At 40.9% G+C, this 20,626-nt stretch overlaps 2 long non-coding RNA genes across 2 annotated transcripts; one reads left to right on the top strand and one right to left on the bottom strand.

Moving 5' to 3' along the window:
- Positions 1–3,550: 3,550 nt before the first annotated feature.
- Positions 3,551–17,365, top strand: LOC115278123. Its single transcript, XR_003902713.1, has 3 exons — positions 3,551–3,656; positions 16,021–16,114; positions 17,279–17,365. It is a non-coding gene; the product is annotated as an uncharacterized LOC115278123 (long non-coding RNA).
- LOC115278124 lies at positions 10,839–16,265 on the bottom strand. The gene is made up of 2 exons (XR_003902714.1): positions 15,906–16,265; positions 10,839–12,152 (listed from the first exon to the last, which is right to left on the bottom strand). It is a non-coding gene; the product is annotated as an uncharacterized LOC115278124 (long non-coding RNA).
- Positions 17,366–20,626: the final 3,261 nt, after the last annotated feature.

Here is a 20,626-nt window from a genome sequence, read left to right as displayed (position 1 = left end):
TTTTTCCCCTTATTAATACCAAATTATTTTAGGTCATGTGTCCACCCCTGAACTGACCACCACGGCAAGGGTCATAGGATTGGCTTACACTAAGTAGGATCAATGTTTGGCATGAGGGGATATTTATCCCTCTCTAACCACCAAAATATTCACCTTTGGAAAGAGAAAAAACATGTAGATGTCAGGCAGACAATGGACAATGGAGAAGAGGTGGGTCAAATGAGGACTTGATAAAAGTTTGGAATTTTTCCTAGAGATATACTATTGATAATTTTTTGTTAGATTCTTATAAATGCAAAGTTGTACATGAAACAATCCATAAAATATACTGGTAGTTATCACCTTCTCTTATTTTTATTTTTCACTTTCAAAATGAAAACTCAATAGGCCAGCAGGAGACCCCTTTTATAGTTTAACAAAATGTGAACTCTCGGTGCCTAGCTTTTAAACCCAGACATCACAGTCCAACGAGAACACAGTTCCGTTACAGGAAACAAAACAAAACAAAACATGACGATTACCCCAAAGAACAGAGTGGAAGGAGGAGGAGCAGGGACAGGAGAAGCAGGAAGGTTCAGATTCCCCACCTAGGCAAATCTGAGCCAAACGCAAGGTCTTTCTGAATTTAAGAAATTTATGAATTTGAGAAAGTGTAACCATTCTCTCTTCCTTCATCATCAGCCGAAACTATTGCTCTTTCTCTTAATTATACTGAAAAATGGTCTTGCTTTGGAAAATGAAACCTACTGGCAGGCACCTGAGAACCAGAATAAAATATGCTGGAAGCCAGAGGGTTCAAAATAACAAGAGACAATTGCTCTGTCAGCCTCAGGGCATGGGCATTCAGTACAAGCGATTTTTTCTGCCTTGGTAGCTAGATTCTCAGAAAAGATAATTGACTACCATGTGGTTAGCCAGACAAACCAACACATTGGTCTTCTTTTGAGAGATGGTCTCGACATACTGGCTTATCTTTTATTTGGAGTGGAAGTTGAGTGGTGCAATAAGGTATGGACACCATCAGTAAAACAAGCATCTGGAAGGCAGTGTAGCCGCCTGTAAGTATGGGAGCATGTTCCACAGGGTCTCCTCCTTTAGTATATACTCCAACTACTGATCAAAATATCTTTTGATATTTCATTCAAGTTTTTCCCTGATAAAATTTTCTCCATTGACTTCATTACAGTGGTAATTTAGGACCCTTGTGGATAGGCACTTGGGGTGAATGGCCTGATGGCCAGCTCCTTAATTATCTTCTGCAGCTAGCAGTTTTTACTGCACCTGCTTTGGCTTCCTGTCTTGGCTCTGAAATACATTCCTACTAACGTGAGCATGATTTATAGGTGATTGCTCTTTCATAGGAGGGAGAATATGGTATAATTTTAAGAACCCTGGACTGAGGGTCAAATGAGGTGGATCTGCTCCCAAATCTGCTACAAATTACCTGTGTTGGTGTTAGATCAGTTATAATAATTATTCTCAACCTCAGTTTCCTAATCTGTAAGATGAGGAGTTTGGATGAGTGTTTAAGTCACTGATGAGCTCTACTTTCCATTTTTCCATTTATTTATGTCTCCTCTGTTTATTCATCATGACCCTCCCACTCCCCCAGCCATTGTTTCTTACCTGTTAAAAAAGAGAAGGGAAGACTATGAATGCCCCTCATCTCCTTACCTAACTCACAGATATTTTGAAAAAACAAATGGCATATTTTTAAAAAATTGAAATGTTCTTAAAAAACATGTAATGTTGTACTGTAGAAAGAGAGGGAGACAGAGAATCCCAAGCAAGCCCTATTCTGTCAGTGCAGAGCCTGTCACAGGGTTTGAACTCATGAACAGTGAAATCATGATCTGAGTCGAAATCAAGAGTCAGACACTTAACTGACTGAGCCACTCAGAAACCCCATGGATATAAATTTGAGGGGAAAAATGCTTTATTTTCAGCAAGTGACCATTCTAGGCACTCACATCATTGCAGCTCTAGAGTTAAATTCTTTGGAAGCAGAAGTCAAATATTTTGTGTATAGTATTGGGCATGACAACACCAATATGATACTAATCTCAGTTTTTTAAGGGAAAGCATTTATATACAAGGGATTTTTAAACACTCTTTTGTTTCTAGAGAGAATTGTGAGGTGTTAATGGATTTATCTTCATATGCATTATGTTGAATATTCCATAAAGGCAAGAGTTATTATCTGTTCTGTTGACTGTTGTACCCTTAGCCCCTGGAACAGTGCCTGGCACATAAAAGAAATTCTATAAATATTGCTGAGTGAAGGATATAATTCAGCCCAGTTTATATAAGAGAGAGGTAAGTTGCTGCCAGGTTACCTATTCTTGACTCCATACTCCTTTCTTAGCTCAAGAGCAGCTATGTTGAAGCTTTCCTAAATAACCATCCCTAACACCCTAAATCATAGTACACTATGCTCTCCAGTCCCAACATTTGTCTCCTGCCCATGCAGTTCCTCCCTGATGGGCTGCCATGTGCTTTCCTCACCCTTTGATGGCTGATGTCCTTTTAATGCCAACAGAACAGAAATTTCCTCCATCACCAGGTGTCTCCTTAGCTAAGGTGCCTTTCAATAATGATTAGCAATTTGTGGACACATTAGATGGATAGTTGACTACTATAAACCATGGAGCAGGAAAGAAGTGGAATTGACTGGCAGGGCATAAAGAAAAGTTGAGGGGAATGAGAGTTACTTCTACATTACTTGATGATAAATCTTCCTGGAGACATACAGACTTTGTTTGGAAGATCATTGGGATCTGGTGTAAAGGATTAGGAACTCAGATTATCAAAACTTGAGAGCTCCAACCTCTTTGTACTGCACAGGCACTATTGAGATGTGTAATAAAGGCAAATACATGGTCTTCCATTTTTACAAAAATAATCCATATTGGGGGGGTTGTTTCAATTTTTTGTATTGTTTTTCAGAACCATAATGGATTCTATTAAAGCATTTAAAGATGCTTTATCTGCTAAGTTTTCATTATCAATTAAATTTTAATCTTCTAATCATGAACACAGTTTATAATAACCTGCATCTACACCACATGCATTTTTTTTCACACCTGCTCATGTGAGTGCCAGCCCTTATAGCATTTGCTTCTCTATGTTTTAGATGCTGCTGGTGGGATGCATTTGTCTTAACCCACAAGAAGAGGAACAGAAGCCTATGGCCCATTATTGCATCTGAAATGTCAGACAGGCACCTCAGATCCAGAAGCCTGAGGTGCACCTCAAGATGCAGGTCTCCTCCCTGATTTCTATCCCTTCAGAGTCCTTCACAGGCAGCAGGTCCAGGACTTGAGGTGAGTTCTACATGCCACAGCTCCCATTAACTCCCACTCCAAGTCATCTTTGCTGCCCACCAGACTCTGGTGATGGGTCTAGGAGGCAGTCTAGTTCATCAGAAGTAGGTTTTTGGTACAATTCCACTTCTATTGTTTCTCTCCCTAGTGTCCCAGGTTTCCTTTATGATTAGAGTCCGTCTCTGAATTCTAACCAAGAACTAAATTATTTAGAATGTCACCCTGTTCCATCTAGCACTCCTTCAGTAGGGTAAGGAGTTATGCACTATAGTTATGAGCATTGGTCCTGGAGCAAAGTCAACAGGCTCAGCTCTTTCTTCCTGTGGGAACTTGGTAAGTGACTCAAGGTGTCTGTCTTAGTTTTATTTATAAAATGGTAAAATCTCAGTCCCTCCTTCATATGTTTGTTGTGAGGGCTAAATGAAAATATCTACCACATGTATGAAGTCTCCAAATATTAGTAATAAAACATTTTGAGAAGAGAGAGCTACTTTATTCAATGCTAGCAGCATAAATGAGAGTCGTATGATCCTTGAGGAAGATAAGCTGGTTGAGGGATAATATATGATGCATTATTTATTAGGAATAAAAGTCCCCACAATGTATCCTCTCAATTACCATTTACTGAGATCAGAATTAAGATTCTGCCAAATAGAAACTCTCTATAAGCAGATGGGAGAGCTCTTCTCTTAAAATGATACATAAAAAATAAATGTAAGTAATTAAACTCTCTGGAGGATAATTTAAATCTTTGAGGGTTCAGCAGCCACTATATGATGTCCAAGTTATTTGGGGGTCATTATTATGAACATTTCATCAAGCACCTTCTTTTACACATGACATATGCTCAATAAGTATTTGTTGGTAGAAAGGCTCAGATATGAATGGACATCAATAATCACAACATTATTGTAGATGGGTAAAGTGCTAGTAAGGAGAATGTCAGATATTTCACTGCCTAGAATATCACCATGAGAAGCTTTTCAATCCCAAAGAATAACTTTTTTTTTAGAGTGGGTGAGGTGGAGTGATTGCTTGGCAATCCAAAGCTGAGACATGGCAGAACAAAGATATGAACCCTCATGTGCTGCAAAGTAGGACTGTCATATAAAATATAGATACCCAATAAATTATAATTTCATATGAAAAATTAATATTTTTATGACAAGTATATATCAAATATTGATTATTTTCAGGATAAGTATGTCCCAAATATTGACATATTTATTAAATTTGTCAGATTTATCATATGGGATATGATTATCCTAAAATGTTATTCACTATTTATTTAAAATTTAAGTTTGACTGAGCATCCTGTATTTTTATTTACTAAATCTGACACCCTACTCTAAAGACCAATTGCTTCCCCCCACACTATTTCTGTGTGGCCTCCCTCTGTGACCTGATATGGTCTGGGATGTTTTAGATACATTGGGCTGTTAATTCTCTAAGATTTTGTGCTTTCTTCTGCTTCCCGGATTGATGAAACCCCAATCTTCGCCACATTTGCCTCCTGCCTCACTCTTCTTCACCTAGGGCTTTGATGTCCTTGAAAATCTTTGACCCTTCTCCCAAATTCTAGTTCTACAAGTTTACTTGTCATCAGGATGAGTCACAGTAAACTGAAACTGATCTCATTTGTAAACTAAACTCTTCTTTCCTACAACTCTTGTTTTTCTTGTGCTCTCCATATCTTTAAAATGCAATACCAAATTTCTCAACAATCAGACTTGCCAAACCACAAAATAACTGCAATCGCTCCCCACCCTTTCTCACTGCAGCCACATCCAATCAATTTCTTGGTCCTGTTGCTCCTTTTTTCAAACAGTTCCCAGCCTACCCTTTACACTGCCAAGGACCCAAGCCTAAAGAAGGCTCATATCACCTCATTTTCTGAACAATGTGATTGTTTCTTGATGGTTCCAGGCAATTCTACCAAACACATGTCCATGTTAATGTCTCTAAAATACAAGATTTTCTGACAAGAGAAAGACAAATAGCCCGACAGAAAAGGAACAATGTTTATGCACAAGTATTCGGCAATAGAGAAATTATAAATGACTGAGAAACTTACGAAAAGACGCTCATATTCACTAATGGTTCAGGGAAATGCAAATTAAATTAATAATGAGACATCACTTTAGGACTAGGAAAAAAATGAGAAGAACAATAAAAGTTAATGCTGAAAGGGATGAAGGAAAAATTTCCTTTCATATACAGCATGTAGAAATGTGGGTAGTTTTTGAAAGCAATCTAGCATAATCCATAAAAATTGAAAATGCATGTGTGTTCTGACCCAGTGATACCACTCATGGGAATCTATTTAATAAAGTAAAATGCACTAGTATTTAAACACATATGCACAAGGTACTTGCTACTGATAGCTTTGAAACAAAAAAAAATCCAAGAAACAAATAAACAATCCTTGAGGGAAAAATGGATACCAAGACAAGAAATAGTCTAATAACTTAAGGTCTATCCACAGCATAGAATATTATGCAGCTATCAAAATGAATTAGTGCATTAGTGGTGCAAGGATTGATTAAGAGGGATTTCCATGAGTGAAAAAATAATAGTGACCCAACTCATTTATGTCTTTGTATCTGTAAAATGTATACATGTATGTACATACACATATTCAGTATGTCCGCATGAACACAGAAGGGTATACCGCATAAAGTTGTTCACATGAATTACCTTGGGTGGGGAATAATAGGATCTGATGTGAATTGGCAGGAGGAGGGGCAGATGCAAAACATTAGTTTTATATCCCCTCCCATAACTTTTAAGGGTCTCTCATTGTCAATAATAACAATAACAATAATAATAATAATAAAAAATGTTTATACTCCACCATGTGATCTCAGTCTATTTTCCTGGCCTTTTACAGCTCTGTTTCCTATAAGAACTTTCTATCTCAATTCAACTGATCTTTATTTATTTTTTTAAGTTTATTTATTTGTTTTGAGAGAGAAAAAGAAAGGGAGTGCTGAGAGAAGGAGAGACAGAATCCTAAGCAGGCTATGTCAGAATCCTAAGCAAACTATGAGATCATGACCTGAACCAAGATCGAGACTCACACTTAATCACCTGAGCCCCCAGGGTGCCACTGATCTCTTGATTCATCTTAGGTTCTTTCCCACCCCTGCACTGTATATAACCCCCACACTCACTAAGATAGTTGAACCCCCCCTTCGTTCAAACTATTCCTTCAAGGAATTTCTCAAGTTCCATTTGCTTTATAAAGAGTTCCCTATTCACTCAGACCTTTTTTTTGGTATCCTTTCTAGAATAGTGGTTTTCAGTGACCATTCCTTCACAATCTGCCTGATCATCCCATCAGCTTGCCTGTGCAGAGAGCATTCCATTGACCACTGGGCCTAATGGGCCTGCTCCAGGACAGGAGGCAGACAGCATTACATCTCTCTTCTTTTAACTTATATTTAAGTCCAGCTTTCTGAGCCCCAAAGCTGTGTTCTTTTTATTAAACCATGCTTGCTATATTTTCTGCTATCCTATGGGAACAAATGGCATCTGCTGCCCCATCTTGCTGTATTTTCCTCTATTGTATGTGAAGGAATGACATCTACTAACCCCATCTTTCAGAGACTGGTGTTACCCTATCCCTGGACCTCATTTTCTGGGTCTGGTTTTCTGAGCTTCTGACTTTGTCTTTCTTCAGCCATGTAGAGGATGCAGCTTTCAATAGCTCCTATGAATTCTTATCTGAACAGGGGTTAGATATATGTCATTGCCATTAGTGAGGACCTGTCCCCTGTTAGGCACCATTCTCAGGATATTATATACAATAATAGTGCTAGCAGTGTTTCATGATGAGCCCTTTACAGAAAATGTAGAGCTGTTAGGTAAATTGTTCCGGATTTGGAAGGTTAGGGGCAAAGCCAGGACTCTCAGCTCCCAAAATCCTTCCATGAGCCTCTGCAGGGCAGACATAGTTTTAGCTCCAGAGTCAGAGCTTAGAAGATGGTACAGGAGCAGGCTGGCATGGAAGGAAGAGCCACATCAGAGCAGAATGAGTACAGGACTCTTGGAGAGTACTGTTGTAGCTGGCAGGAGTCTACACAAGGGCAGAGATGGAGCCAGGAGTCTAAGTGTCATAAAGCCTACAGGTGGTGTACTCTGTAGTTGGCTAAAAATCCGCTTGAAAACCTTACATGCTTCTAGCTCCTATCACTAACCTACATCTTGACACAATCAAATATATTTCTGGATATTCTATCTAGTTGTCTCTCAAATCTACTCGCTGCCCCTAGAGAGACAGTAAACTCATCCTGGGGACTATGCATTCATGTCTATCTGGTGCTTCAGATGTGTGTGAGACTGCTCATCAATCAGGCAAATGAGTGAAAAATAATGCCCTCAACCAGAAAGCATACATCTAAACCTATTCAGAGTGCCCCTCTGAATTTAACTCCCCTGGGAATTTCATAGAGGAAAACTTGCAGCTGTAAGGTCCAGGCTTCCTTTCACTTTCCTGGTAGGTGCAGTATCTATGAGCTGTGGTATTCACATATGCCCAGCATGCTGCCAGCAGGGATCAAAGACAGACTCGGAAGAGGCAGAAATAGCAGAAATCCAATTCCGATGCCTTTGCAGCTTGCAGTCATTTAGTATTTCATCTCCATGAATATCCCAGGGTGTAGTCCAGAGTTGTGTGGATTTAAGTTTTGACCCTTAGCTATCCATTGTCCCATTCCATTTTTGAGTATCCAGAAAATCACACTATTTGTCAAAGGGGATACACATGAGGTATAAAGAAGAAAATCAACTCAGTAACTGGACCAAATTGTTTTAAATAATTGCTGACTCAGAATGACCATATATCTGCCCTTTTGCAGCCCACCCCACTGCACCTCCACCCTTCTGGCAATTTCTGCTTCACTTCTGGCCTGATGGGGTCAAAATATCATAAAATTGTCCATTCTAACATGAGGCATATCTGATTTTTTTTTAAATATCAAAGTAGTCAGTGTGTGCTCAGAAACACTGTATATCAAGAGACTGGGTTCTTTGGTTCTCATCTGAACTTTGTGAGGTTCCTGCAACACACGCTTAAGTTCAGTCAGTTTGAAGTTATGACTTTGAGTTTGGCGTTTAAGGAGCTATGAAATAAACATCAATACAATGCTGGCTCTTGTTTCATTTGAACTACTTCACCCTCTAGGGCAGACTCGGGCAAATCTAGAAATTTGAGTTTCACCGATTACTGAACTTTAAAGAAGGACTGAAGTTATGGATTAAGGGAGTCTGACTTTCAAAAACCGCTTCTAACTTAAAGTAAACAGCTCAGGCTCCTCATCAGCATTTCCTGAGCCATGTCTGGTTAAAAGTTGGCCCCAATGGAAGTCAGTCTACAGCCTGTCTCTATTCTTCCAGAATTACAGGTTGCCATGGTTACAGTGGCTTCTGGAAATGAACTTCATAATTGCTGCATATTGCATATAAACAGCTGGATTCCCTCTTTCAATTTCACTCTGAAACAATGAAGACCCAAGAAAATGTCCTTGTATTTGAATCATTGACATGCTAAAGATCATTATACCAGTAGTGAAGCATCAAGGCATAGGGAAACTTGAAGGAATGATAACGTCAAATTCCCCAGGCTCTATATACGTAGATGAACATAAAATGCACATGTGTGATTCCAAATACACAGAATAAGAATACCTGAAAAGCTGAAAGACCCCTTTCAAAGACCCATTAATCCAACTCCTACTTTACAGGGTGCAAAACAGAAACCCAGAGACTTAGCATTTTCTGTGCAAGGTCTCACAGCAAGGCAGGTACAGAATGGGATTTACAGAACAACATGGTGCTATGGATATAGCTCTAGTCAGATTCAGAACTTGGATTTGAGTTCTGGCTCTGTTACTGATCAGCTGTGTGGCCTCCAAGTGTCATTTAATCCAGCACTCAGTCTATATCTGTAAATTGAGAGGATTGGTTATAAAGTTTTCAGGGCATCTACCTGCTAATGTGGTCTCTCTATCAATAGTGGTTGCTAAAAAGTCAAAGTTAGTGTCTATATCTACCCAAAACACCTACTGTACTGGCCCTCCATGGGCTTCTAATAAATAGTCCCACTTTGTATTCCCGTTTAAGAAACACATTGATGTGATCTTTTAAAATAAAATTGCTATGAGTAAGATGATATATTATTAATGGTTGTTAATATCCTAGGAAAGATTAATTGATTAAGTTAGTTAATCAAACAGTGAAATTTTGAGGACATGAGGTCCAGACGGATAATGAGGAAGGGGTTCTTTTTGGAGAGGAATATTGCTTGAAAAAGACAAGCGCCCTAGAGTTTTGTGGGGAACTCAGGTCAACAGACAATTCACCTGGTTGACAGAGCAGAAGAAAGAGGATGCAGAGAGCGCCCAATAAGGAGGCGACAACACCTAGTTCACAGAAGGAGGATAATTTTCTGTCTCCCTATTTATTCATGTAGTTGTCTCTTTCTGTGAGAAAGTCTTAAAATGCTCCCAAGGAAAGTTACATAGAGAAAAACAATGCTGCTAAGGCAATGATTTAAAAAAGAAACAAACAAAAAACAACATAAGAGCGCTTCATCACACATAGTTCTTAATAGAGAACTATTTCTCTGTCCTATCTAGAGCTGGCACAGGCAACATCCTGGTTCTGAATGTAAAATATCAGCAGGCAGCCTTGTTGCTCTCTAGGGCCTTGCAACCAGCCCTCTTCCTGCGCCCCATTAAGGTTTGTATTCCACAAGGTGAGCCTACTGTGGATATCAACCAATAACAAGGAGAGGATTCCATCCACCTCCTTGGAACTGGACTTTCTTTTCAGCCAGGAACTGGCTACAGTTTTCTAAGAGTTTAGAAACGAGGAATATGCAGTGCGAGGCAGCAACTCCTCTGGGTGCCTTTGTCCCTTTTATAGACCCCAAATGTACTCCTTTTAAGAAAACAACCACAACCAAAAAACATGGACTACTTAAAACTTCCCTCTAACTCAGTAGCCCACAACTGGGGCTTTTCAAAAGACCACTGGGGGTCCTCTACTTCTCCTCCTCCTGGTAATAGGTAGACACGTGGGCATAGCCCAATCCACTTTTTATCTCCTCTTAAATCTCACCGGGTTTCCTGTGTACAGAGGCCCTTTCTGAATCCTTATTTGCCGTAGGTCTTGTCCCCTGACTTTTCTTCCTCTTTCCTCAACTACATGTTTGCTGCTATCCTTGTCACTGATATCTTTTCACCATCAAAGCCTCCCCCAACAGAGGCATGCCTTTCCCACAGGCCAGTGTTCCCACATGCTTCAAGGTTCCACATGTTTCATCAATTTTTGGAATCATGTTTCCCCTAAAACATATGATATTCTTTTAGGGGAGCACCACAAAGGATCAGCACTCAATAACTATTTGTTGATATTTTGATATTTTGATATGCCTTGGAATTTTGATACCCAGGCTGACTGAATACAAATCACTCATTCATCAGTTTTGTGAGTATCTACTCTATGTTAGGATTTTTCACAAACAATACCTTATTTATTTAATTTTTTCAGGAATTAAGATGAACTTAAAATTAAAAATAGAAGATGGAAGATTTTGTTGACAGAGTTTGAATTTTGACCATTACTGTTTGAGACCCAAGCTCACCAATTCTCTATATTTTATCTCTGTTTATGTGTGGGGAAAAGTCAGAGGAAGTTTCTGAGTTTTGGACGGGGAGAAATATGGAGGTGTTGGAGATGTTAAGAAAAGTTTTTCTGGCCTCTACTTTCAAGGCTATCCTAAGGACCGGGAAAATCTATGGACACAGATCCTCTGGCTAAAATTGTTTTGCACAGTTTATTTTAGGAAAATAAAACTTGCCTCTGTCAGAGGTAAGTCAGAAGATTGTTAATTGGGGCTAGCTAGAGATGAAGAGAAGTAGTGTTAGCAGACAGAACTTTCTATGGCAGAACTCTACTTCTTTGTTTTACATAATCCTTTTCCATTCACCCAGGGCTGTCATTCCTGCCTCTGTGCCCTCAAGAGCAAATGCAGCCAGCACAGTGACATTTTAATAATAATACTTTGTACTTATACAGCACCTGTCAGCCAACAATCTCAAAGTAGTTCTCCTGTGATTAACTCATTAATCCTCACAAGGATAAGTGACTTTCCCAAGGTCACAGAACAGTGAATGTCAGGGGCAGGCATGAGCCTTGAGTTCTCTGGCTGCTGCTCTGAGGACTGTCCACCTGCCTGCCTGCCACAAAGCCGCCTCTGACATAATCCAGGCTCCCCAAGCCAACATGAGTTTATAATTGCATGCTTGGGTCTTCCATTAAGTCATTTTGCTCAATTAGTCTAGGTGTCAGATCACCTCGGTTTAGAAATCCTTCCATCAATGGCTCAAAATGCCAAAGTTCTTGGGTAGGGGTGGAGATACTATGATACACCACCCTGTAAAACTGTGCCACCTGATGTCTTGGATTAGGTGGTTAGCAGCACACAGCTCATCATCCTAGCTGGGGAGTGGCACCTGTGACTAGATCGGCCTAGCAAACAGCATTAGAAGCAGGCTGGCGAAGAGTGAGGTTTAGTACTCAAGTGGTTACATCCTTTCTTTCCAGTGTGGATAACAGACTGCATGGAAGGGCTGGTATGGCACAAGAGGGATGTCCACAGATGATAAGAGTGAAAAATAAGGGTTTCAAAGAGCTGCTGATCTTCGAACACTGGGACAGCCTCTGGGAGAAATGTCTTCCTGGGCAGCGCAGTCCAGATCTTCAAGCTGGGCTTCACAGGCTGGACTTCATTCCTACGCAACACCTGGCTTACCGGGTCGCTGCCTAGAATGAAGATTCATACATATGCGCTTTGACTTGAGCATATCTCCAAGAACTGGGGAATACTGAATTTGAAAATTAAAGTTCAAACAGACTGAAAAGAGCCTTTGAGAAAGGAAGAAATGAAGTAGAGAACATCTGATTTCACTTGTGGTTTGACAGGGTAAGGTCATGGTTGCAGGAAGCTTATCTGAAAACACTAGGGACATCTGGGTCATATTAACAGGAAAAGTGGTTACTGCATGGGAGGTCAGAACATTTTAGGGATTTCCCAAATGACTGGCGACTGGCTCAAGATGGGGCATAGCGCCCTTAGGTGGGGTAGGAGGGAAGACAGAGGTGGGAGGAAGTCACTCTCAGTCCTGTTGGATAAACTGAGTGTATGTCCATGGAAAGGTAATTAATACAAAAAATCTAAGTGCCCAGTAAGTGTTTTTAAAAACAGACTAAAAGATTTTAGAAAAAATAAAAGCCACAGAGAGTTAGCGCTGTCAGAGAGTTTCCTTGGAGTGCGTATAATCTAAACAGGGCCCTCAAGGGTCGGTTGGCTGTATCAGAGGGAGCATAAAACAGTGAATGCAGAATTATAAATACAATGTATTAAGCCCCTACTCTGTACCAGATACTTTATATTAATTAGCTTTTGAATACCCACAAAAACCAAATAACAAAGGAATTATTATCACCTCTTAAAGTTGAGGAAGCAGCCTGAGAAAAATATTAAATAATTAAGAAAATGTTACAGAGCAAGGAAATAGCAGAAATATTATTCAAATTCATCTGTCCAACACTGATCTAGTGGTTATTCTCCTATGTTTTATCTTCTCTCACTTACTATGAAATGCTGCACAAAAGTAAAGGGAATACCAGGTGTATAGTGTGAGGTAGGACCCCTTAGTGGTGCCTAATCAGCAACATACTAAGAGAAGGAAGACAATAAGGTTGAGGCTATATGGCACATGGCCTTGAATGCCTAGCCCAGGAATTTGGACTCCATCTCTCCAGTGATCACACAGGGATCATGCATGTGTGCTAAGAAAGGAAGTCTCTAGAGTGCTCTGGTAGAAACATTGATCTAGCAGCAGTGTGGACTGTGGTTAGAAAGTAGGAAACCCTGTGAAAGGTTATTGCAATTGTCTGGTCAGACACTACGCACCCTTGGTAAGAGGAGATGGATATAAGAATAATTTTTTAAAAACACTATAGAAAACATTGCAACTATGAAAAGTCACCCTATGGGACCAGTGTTGAAACAGGTTCATGAGGGAGGGCCTCAAGATGATGAAACCCTCAAGAGGCTGACTTGGGCCCTCATGGGGAAAAAAAAAACCAGCCTGCACACATGATCAGTTTTCCTCTTAAGGATGTCTGAAAGCAGGGACCTTATGCCGTAGCTTGGTTGTCCTCCTCAGGACCTGGTCCCCATCTATGGTCAGGGACATCTACCCCAGCCAACCACAATCTTCTCTGCTTTTATTTAAATATTCTTTTCCTCCTCTAGTTAGAAGTTGGTCAATTGGGGAGCTGTAATATCATATTAAGTAATAATTTGTAATCCAGCAGTCAGTGACTTCTCATAAAGAAGAGACTGTAAAACTACATGGCCTCAAGGAATCTGTATGTGTTTGGGGAGAATGAATTCCGACCAGAATTGACTGTGGGACAGAAGGTAGATTTTATGTCACATTTGATCACAAAGGGGCCTGCTTATCAATGGTCTAATTCTAGATGGGGTTGACAGTCCCTTTTTCTGGGCTAATTAACTTGCTAATCTCTGTCCCACTCCTTCTCTGGAGAGAAAACAATGGCAGTATCATATAGGGAGGAACTGTAACTTGCCCACTTCTCTGCTCTGTTTTCTCTGGGTTCTTGAAAAGCAGAGGCAGTGAGAGCGGACAGGGACAGGGTGTTTGCATGTACTACATTCAGTTTACCCTCCTCCATACACTGCTTTATCATAAGTTTTAACAAAGAACCAGTTAATCACCATTTGCCAAACATGGTGGCTCTGGGGTCTCCATACAAGTGAAGGCTGGAATGGATGCAGCCATAGGTCCCCAGTGTTGGTGGAAGGGCCCCCCTGAGCTTATGACCAAGGTAGAGTTTATGTTTGGGTCCCAACATGGATCCAGGAGGGAACTCTGGGTGCGGAAGTCCTGGCTTCAGCAAGCAATGCTAGGCATTAGAAGAACCCAGGGGGAACACTGGCAATATATTGTACTACCAGATTGAGAAGCTGTTTTCATGGCCAAAGATGGGACCCTATTTTTCTTCTCCTATAACCTCTCTTCCCCATCTTCTCATGGAGAATTGTCAAGTAGGTGGAGCACTTTAAATGACTAACTACCCTCTATATTATTTATTTTTTGTTATATTTTATTTCTTTAAGTTCATTTATTTATGAGAGATAGAAACAGCATGAGTCAGGGAGGAGCAAAGGGAGAGGGAGTTACAGAATCTAAAGGAGGCTTCAGGCTCTGAGTTGTTAACACAGGGCCTGACATGGAGCTCGAACTCACAAACCTAGTTGGACGCTTAACAGACTGAGCCACCCAGGTGCCCCAACAACCCTCTATATTTTTAATGAGAAAGTGCTAGAAATAGTGTTCTCTACAATAAAAACTGCCTAACTTGTTATGGATTCAAAAGTTAGGGATTTTCAGCAGTTCTTAGGTCAGTGGAAGAGAGATTGAGGAGGCTGGTGAAACCAGGAGGCCCATATCAGATTGCAGGATTCACAGGGCTGACCTTTCCCCTCTCCCTTCACTAACGCTACAGCTTCCGCTGGGGCTGAGGAGCTGTCACCAAAGTGTGCAATTGCCTCATTACCAGAGAGAGGAGCTGCGCCCTGGGAACCTTCGCAGCCCCCTGAGGCAGAAAGACCCAGGATAACAGCAGGGCAATGCACCCCCTGCTGGCTTTTATTGTATGCTAATGTAATGGGGCCATCAGCCTGAAGGCTGTCTGTGCATAGAAACAGGATTTCTTTTTGTCTAGTTGGAAGTCATGTGAGATTCTAGCAAGTAGAAATGAGTATGTGTTGCAGGAGGTAGGAAAAGAGGACACAAAGTAGAGAGGGAGGACGCATTGAGAGTGGGTAAAATAAAGATTCTATGAGGGGGCATGAGAGAAGCTCAGAACGTTTTCTGCTTTAATGAAGCATAATTTCAAAGTATAACAAAATGCAGGGTAACGGACCAGCATAGACTTCTCACTGCACATCACCAAAACACATCCACACGGCCAGGGTCGCACACAACAGGGAAGCCCGAGGTCACCCAACTTCTGAAGAATGAGAAATTGAGCACAGGCACATCTCCAGAATGTGTTTTTTCCTTAGGGAAGAGTTGCTATTTACTGTGCTTCTCTCATTCTTTCCAGAAAGGGCACAAGTCTCCTACTGTAATGAGAAAGGTTTCCATGCTGCTTTTGGAATACCTTTCTTCCACCGAGGCATCTATTCCCAGGAGTGATCTTGGAGACACTATTGTAACCCCTTTCTTGTGTATACGCAGAAATAAAGGAAAGAAAATGGAGGGAAGAAGAGAAGGAAATAAAGTAAAAAGGAAGGGATGGAGGAGGGAGGAAAAAGAAAAGAAGGAAAGGAAAAAAGGAAGGAAGGAAAGGAAGGAGGGAGGGGAAAAGGGAATGAGAGAGAAAGGGGGAGAGGAACAACGTTAGCCTAACTGATCACCATGTATCACATGCTAACTGTGGTGCCAGTTTTACTCTTGGCAGTTTCACACAGACTCTTACCTCATCCCCAGATCATCCTTAAGCAGAGAACTGCAGAGGGAGTTACATAAACTCATCCCTGGGAGAGGTTCCATGTCGTTCTGTTCATCATTTTCTTCTCTCTGGTCTTTTCCAGCTCTCAGACCATGAGGCCCACAGCCACACTTCTCTGCTCCCTGGTCGTTGGGTCTCCTTCTCCAGCCAAGCACAGGACCCTTGGAGCAGGATGTGTAAGGATGCAGGTCCTATCCAGCCCTCACCACCGGCTGTCCCAGCCTTCCCAGAGCCGGTCCCGGAGCACCTCCGTGGTGGAGATGCGCCGGCGGCCATGGAAGGGGGGGGCGTTCCCCAGCCAGCCGCAGGTCCCATCCAGCCTTCCCCTTTACTTAAAGGGGAAGGCGCTGGCTTCTCCTGAAAGGGCGCGTATTAAGGAGGGACAACTCCTGCAGCGACCAATCAGGGGAGGCTGGCCATTACCTCTGACCTTTCTAGAGGCGGGCCTAGTCACGCCCCACGTGGGGCGTCCTGGGCCCACTCTGATTGGTCAGTGCTCCGGATAGTGTGATTGGCTCCCACAACTGCCAGTGTTGATGGGGGGCAGGGATTGGATCACTGTACACCGTCATCATTTCCTGTAATTCCCCCTCCCAAAGGTATAAAGGGCCCTGCCTTGCCTTTGTTTGGGGCTCTCTCCACGTGGCCAGCGGGTGGGCTGGAGACTGTGAGCCCGAGCTTAAGCTTGTAATAAAGGCCCTTTGCTTTTGCAGGCGTGACTTGGTCTCCCTAGCAGTCTCTGGTGTTTGTTTTGGGGTGATTTGGGGTGATTTTAAAAACTTGGGCACAACAGATGCAGAGACTGCATTATCTCTCTTGTTTGTAACTTCATGAATAGCATGATGAAGGCTTGAGAACACACCAGGTTTTCAGTACATATCTGTGGAATGATTATTTCCACTAATACAGTTTTTTTTAAAGACAATGTCATGGAATATCTAAGTTTTAGCTCTATCATAAAAAGTGGTGCCCCATTGCACAATCTTTGTAATGACTGAAAACTGCTCGGTGGCATTGCCTCCTTTCGTGGTAACCCCTTTCTTGTGTCAAATAACATCAAAGTCATTTGATATTGATAGGGAAAAAATTATAAGATGGCTGACAGGACTGGTAGGGGAATTCTAGTTCCCACCCAAAGACTCCCCATCCTAGTTCTTTCAGCCCCACTTGCAGGCCCACTACTGCGCAGGCACGCATGCGCATACCAAATTGCTACTAATGCGGAAGTAACAGACTATCAATTGCCCCCATGCTTAACCTAGGGGCTCAGACCTCTGGAGAGCGGTCTCCTCTGAGCCTGCCAGTCTGTAATAAACTTCCTGCCTTCCAACATCTCCCAGTGCCGCTAGGTTGTTCCGCGGGGTGATCCAGACCAGGTTCCATAACAATATTGGAGGAACAGACCTGGGAGACAAGTCCACGGCTTTGCAGGTGAGAAGAATCATCACTCTTTTTACCTTCTTAAAAATCCAAATACATTTCTTGTGAGTTTACATAACCATTTTGCTGTATTTCTGATTCCAAGTTCTTTTGAAATACTACTTGGATCATCCTCCATGAGACAGGGACCACAGGAAAGTGGAATATGAAACAGTGAGACCGGAAGGAGCTCTGGAACATAAGTTCTGCTATTAGTTTGGCTATGTGATAATGAATAAGTGTAATCCCTTACCTGTGCCTGTTTCTATCTGCAGAACAAGGAGGGCAGACTAAGAAAAATCCAATAACTTTCAGCCTTCACACCAGGAAGTGGGTAGAAACTTCAATCCCTGGACACCTCGAGGGGTTTTATGCATTGGCACCCAAGGTTTCTCTGACTCTCTTAAAGCTACCTTGTTTTACAGAAGATTTTAATCCTAATGTCCAACAAGGTCAAAGAGAGTCAGCTTCTGAAATGAAAAGATTAATGTTGCCATGGATGGGAGAGAAACCAGAGGGAGATTTCTGCCGGAGCATGAGAATTCTATCTTGTAGGATTTTTTTTTCTTCACAGCAAATAAGGTTTATGGATTGCAATGAGGAGTCTGTCGCATTAAAATAAGTCTTTTTACAGTATTTTCCCATTTAAGCCTCACATGGGCAGCATGCCGGATTGGGCCTGGAAAGGCAGACTCACTAGTTTTTCAATTTAGTTTGTTAATAGCCTGCCTTTCATAAAAGCATCAGGCACAATCACACCAATCCCTAAATCAATAGGATGATGCAGCAATGCCTCACAGAAATGATATTTTTGAAATAAATATATACCATTCAGCCAGGCCCATTTGACATCAAATTTATATACTCAATAAGAAAGCACAATTAATGGTCCCGAACTGTATTTTCCTTCACCTATTTCACATTTCAAGAAGCACAGGATTTCTTAAGGAAAAAAAAATAATAAAAGAAGAAAGAAAAAGATCAAAAAAGCATTCCATTCATAAATGGAATGAAGGTATTAAAAAACAATGCTGGCTTGTTGGTTCCTCCCCACAACCCATTTATCTTGCCACCAATCCCATTTCTCTCCTTATTCTGGCCTTTGCATAGTCTTTGTTACTTCTTTAGAGAAAATTTCCTTGACACCCCATGCAAAACAGCACCCCACTCTCTCTATGTCCATTTACTCTACTCTTCATAGCATTGCATTATATTTTGTTTATTGTCACTTTTTCTCCTAACAAATGTAAGCTTCGTGGGGGCAGGATCTTTGCTCTTTTGTTCAGCACTATATCCCAGTGCCTAGAAATTTTCTGGCTTCTGGTAAATGTCTAACAGAATTTCTCAAAGGATGAATGAATGAGTAAAAATAAATTGAGGAATGAATAAATACCTCGTAGGTGTATTGATCATGCTGTGTGATCAAATTCATATAGTAAAACAACCATAGAGGACATGCCTTCTGCTTCCTCCCTAAACCAATCAATCAGTAATGACTTATTAGTTTTGATGATATTTCCCTCTGGGATATGTGCAGTGAGTAAACATGTTTGGGGGAGTATTCTGTATTATTGTAAATAATGCAAAGTAAAATGATAAAACTATCATAATTGGGGATTATGACCATCATCAGGTTTACCTCTAATACCTCTGTGTCCCCACATGGTAGGGAAAATTTTATCTCTGCCTTTATAGGTTTTCCACTTCTCTAACTAATATTTATATATATTTATGCCCCTTTATCTTGTAGAAAAATTAGAGCTGAAGGAGGTTTATGAAATATTGCTATGGTTGTTATTGGAACCTCTTTTATAGTCTTTAAAAATTCTAATTAAGGACAGAAATCACATTTTGTTGCTCTTGGTTGCTGAGTTGTATTTCATTGAATCTGACACATGCTAAGACTGAACTCCATGGGATCACAGTAAACTTGGGTTTTGTTTAGTGATCTCTGTAAGGGACTCATTAAGGTGCTTTCTCCACCTCTACCTCAAATAGAATTATTTTCCTATATGAGCACCAAGAATACATTGTTTACCATGGGTGCACAGATCTATGATACTTGAATTCTGAAGAAGTTTGAGTTTATCCAACAAAAACCGTCATTGTTGGACTGCAGCAACTGGAGAAATTACAAAGACTTTCAGACTACAGTGATGACAGAATTCCAAATTTGGGGGGAAAACACATATGGTATAGGAATAACTGTTTCAGGCAAGAACTAGCCTGAAGAGATTTCAGTAGATTGAAAAAGTCAAAATATTTCCTTAGCAATATTTGAACTGGTCATTAGACATTTTGTCCTAACTCTTACAAACATCCATTTTCTGAAGAAATCAGTCATTTTGAGGCAGAGAGAAGAAATCAGTGTCAAGACTGATCAGATCCATGGAGAACTTTACTAGCGAAAGCCCAGACCCTGGGGACTGAGCTCTGTCCTGGGACTTTAGCCAGCTTTTGAACTTCAGGTTCAGGCTAACCAATTAAAAAAAATAGATTGAGGTATCAGATGGAGCCTACCTTTCTTTCCCATGTGCCTTTTTCATGCCCCACTGGGAACTTACTGTGCCCGTAACTAAAAAGAAAGACTGTTAATCATGTTTAGAGCATGCCACTGAAACAGTTGCAGAATAAACAGCTATGGACAAAGAAAATTGATGACATCCAAGGGAGAATTTAAAGGGCTAATAACTACCTACTTTGTTGCAGGATATTCTGCCAAATTGTTGGGGGGCAGGGGAGAGTATATATAATGGTATCTTCCTTGCAGGAGAGATAAACTATATGCAAACAAATGCACCATCAATCAGTATGGGATATTCATAACCAGGATTAGGGGAAACCAGGTTGTTTGGTCATGCAGGCTACAGAAAAGGATACATGTGAGCTGGACTGAATGTGTCATTGCCATAGGTCTTTATGAGAATAACCACGTATGTGGAGGAAGGCTGACTGCCCTAACGACAGATACTGAGTTCCCTGTGTGACATTAGTCTAGATGCAACTACTCTTACTGTGCATATATATTCTGTGCTAGACACTGGACTAAGCAATGTAGAGTAACATCTCACTTAATCATCACAAATTCTCTAGAGGTGGTGAATATCATTATTACTGCTTTTCTTACAGATGAGGAAACTGAGGAATAGGAAGGATAATAACTTGTTCAGGGTACATAGATGACAGAGTAAAGACTCATGCCTTAGTCCATCTGATGCCAAAACCACTGGACTTCAGTCTTTATTGATTAAAAAAAAAGCTAAGTCTAA

This window comes from Suricata suricatta, chromosome 14, assembly GCF_006229205.1.
Source record: "Suricata suricatta isolate VVHF042 chromosome 14, meerkat_22Aug2017_6uvM2_HiC, whole genome shotgun sequence".
NCBI lineage: Eukaryota > Metazoa > Chordata > Mammalia > Carnivora > Herpestidae > Suricata > Suricata suricatta.
The sequence above is the reverse complement of the archived record's forward strand: the minus strand, read 5'-3'. Positions and strand labels throughout refer to the sequence as shown.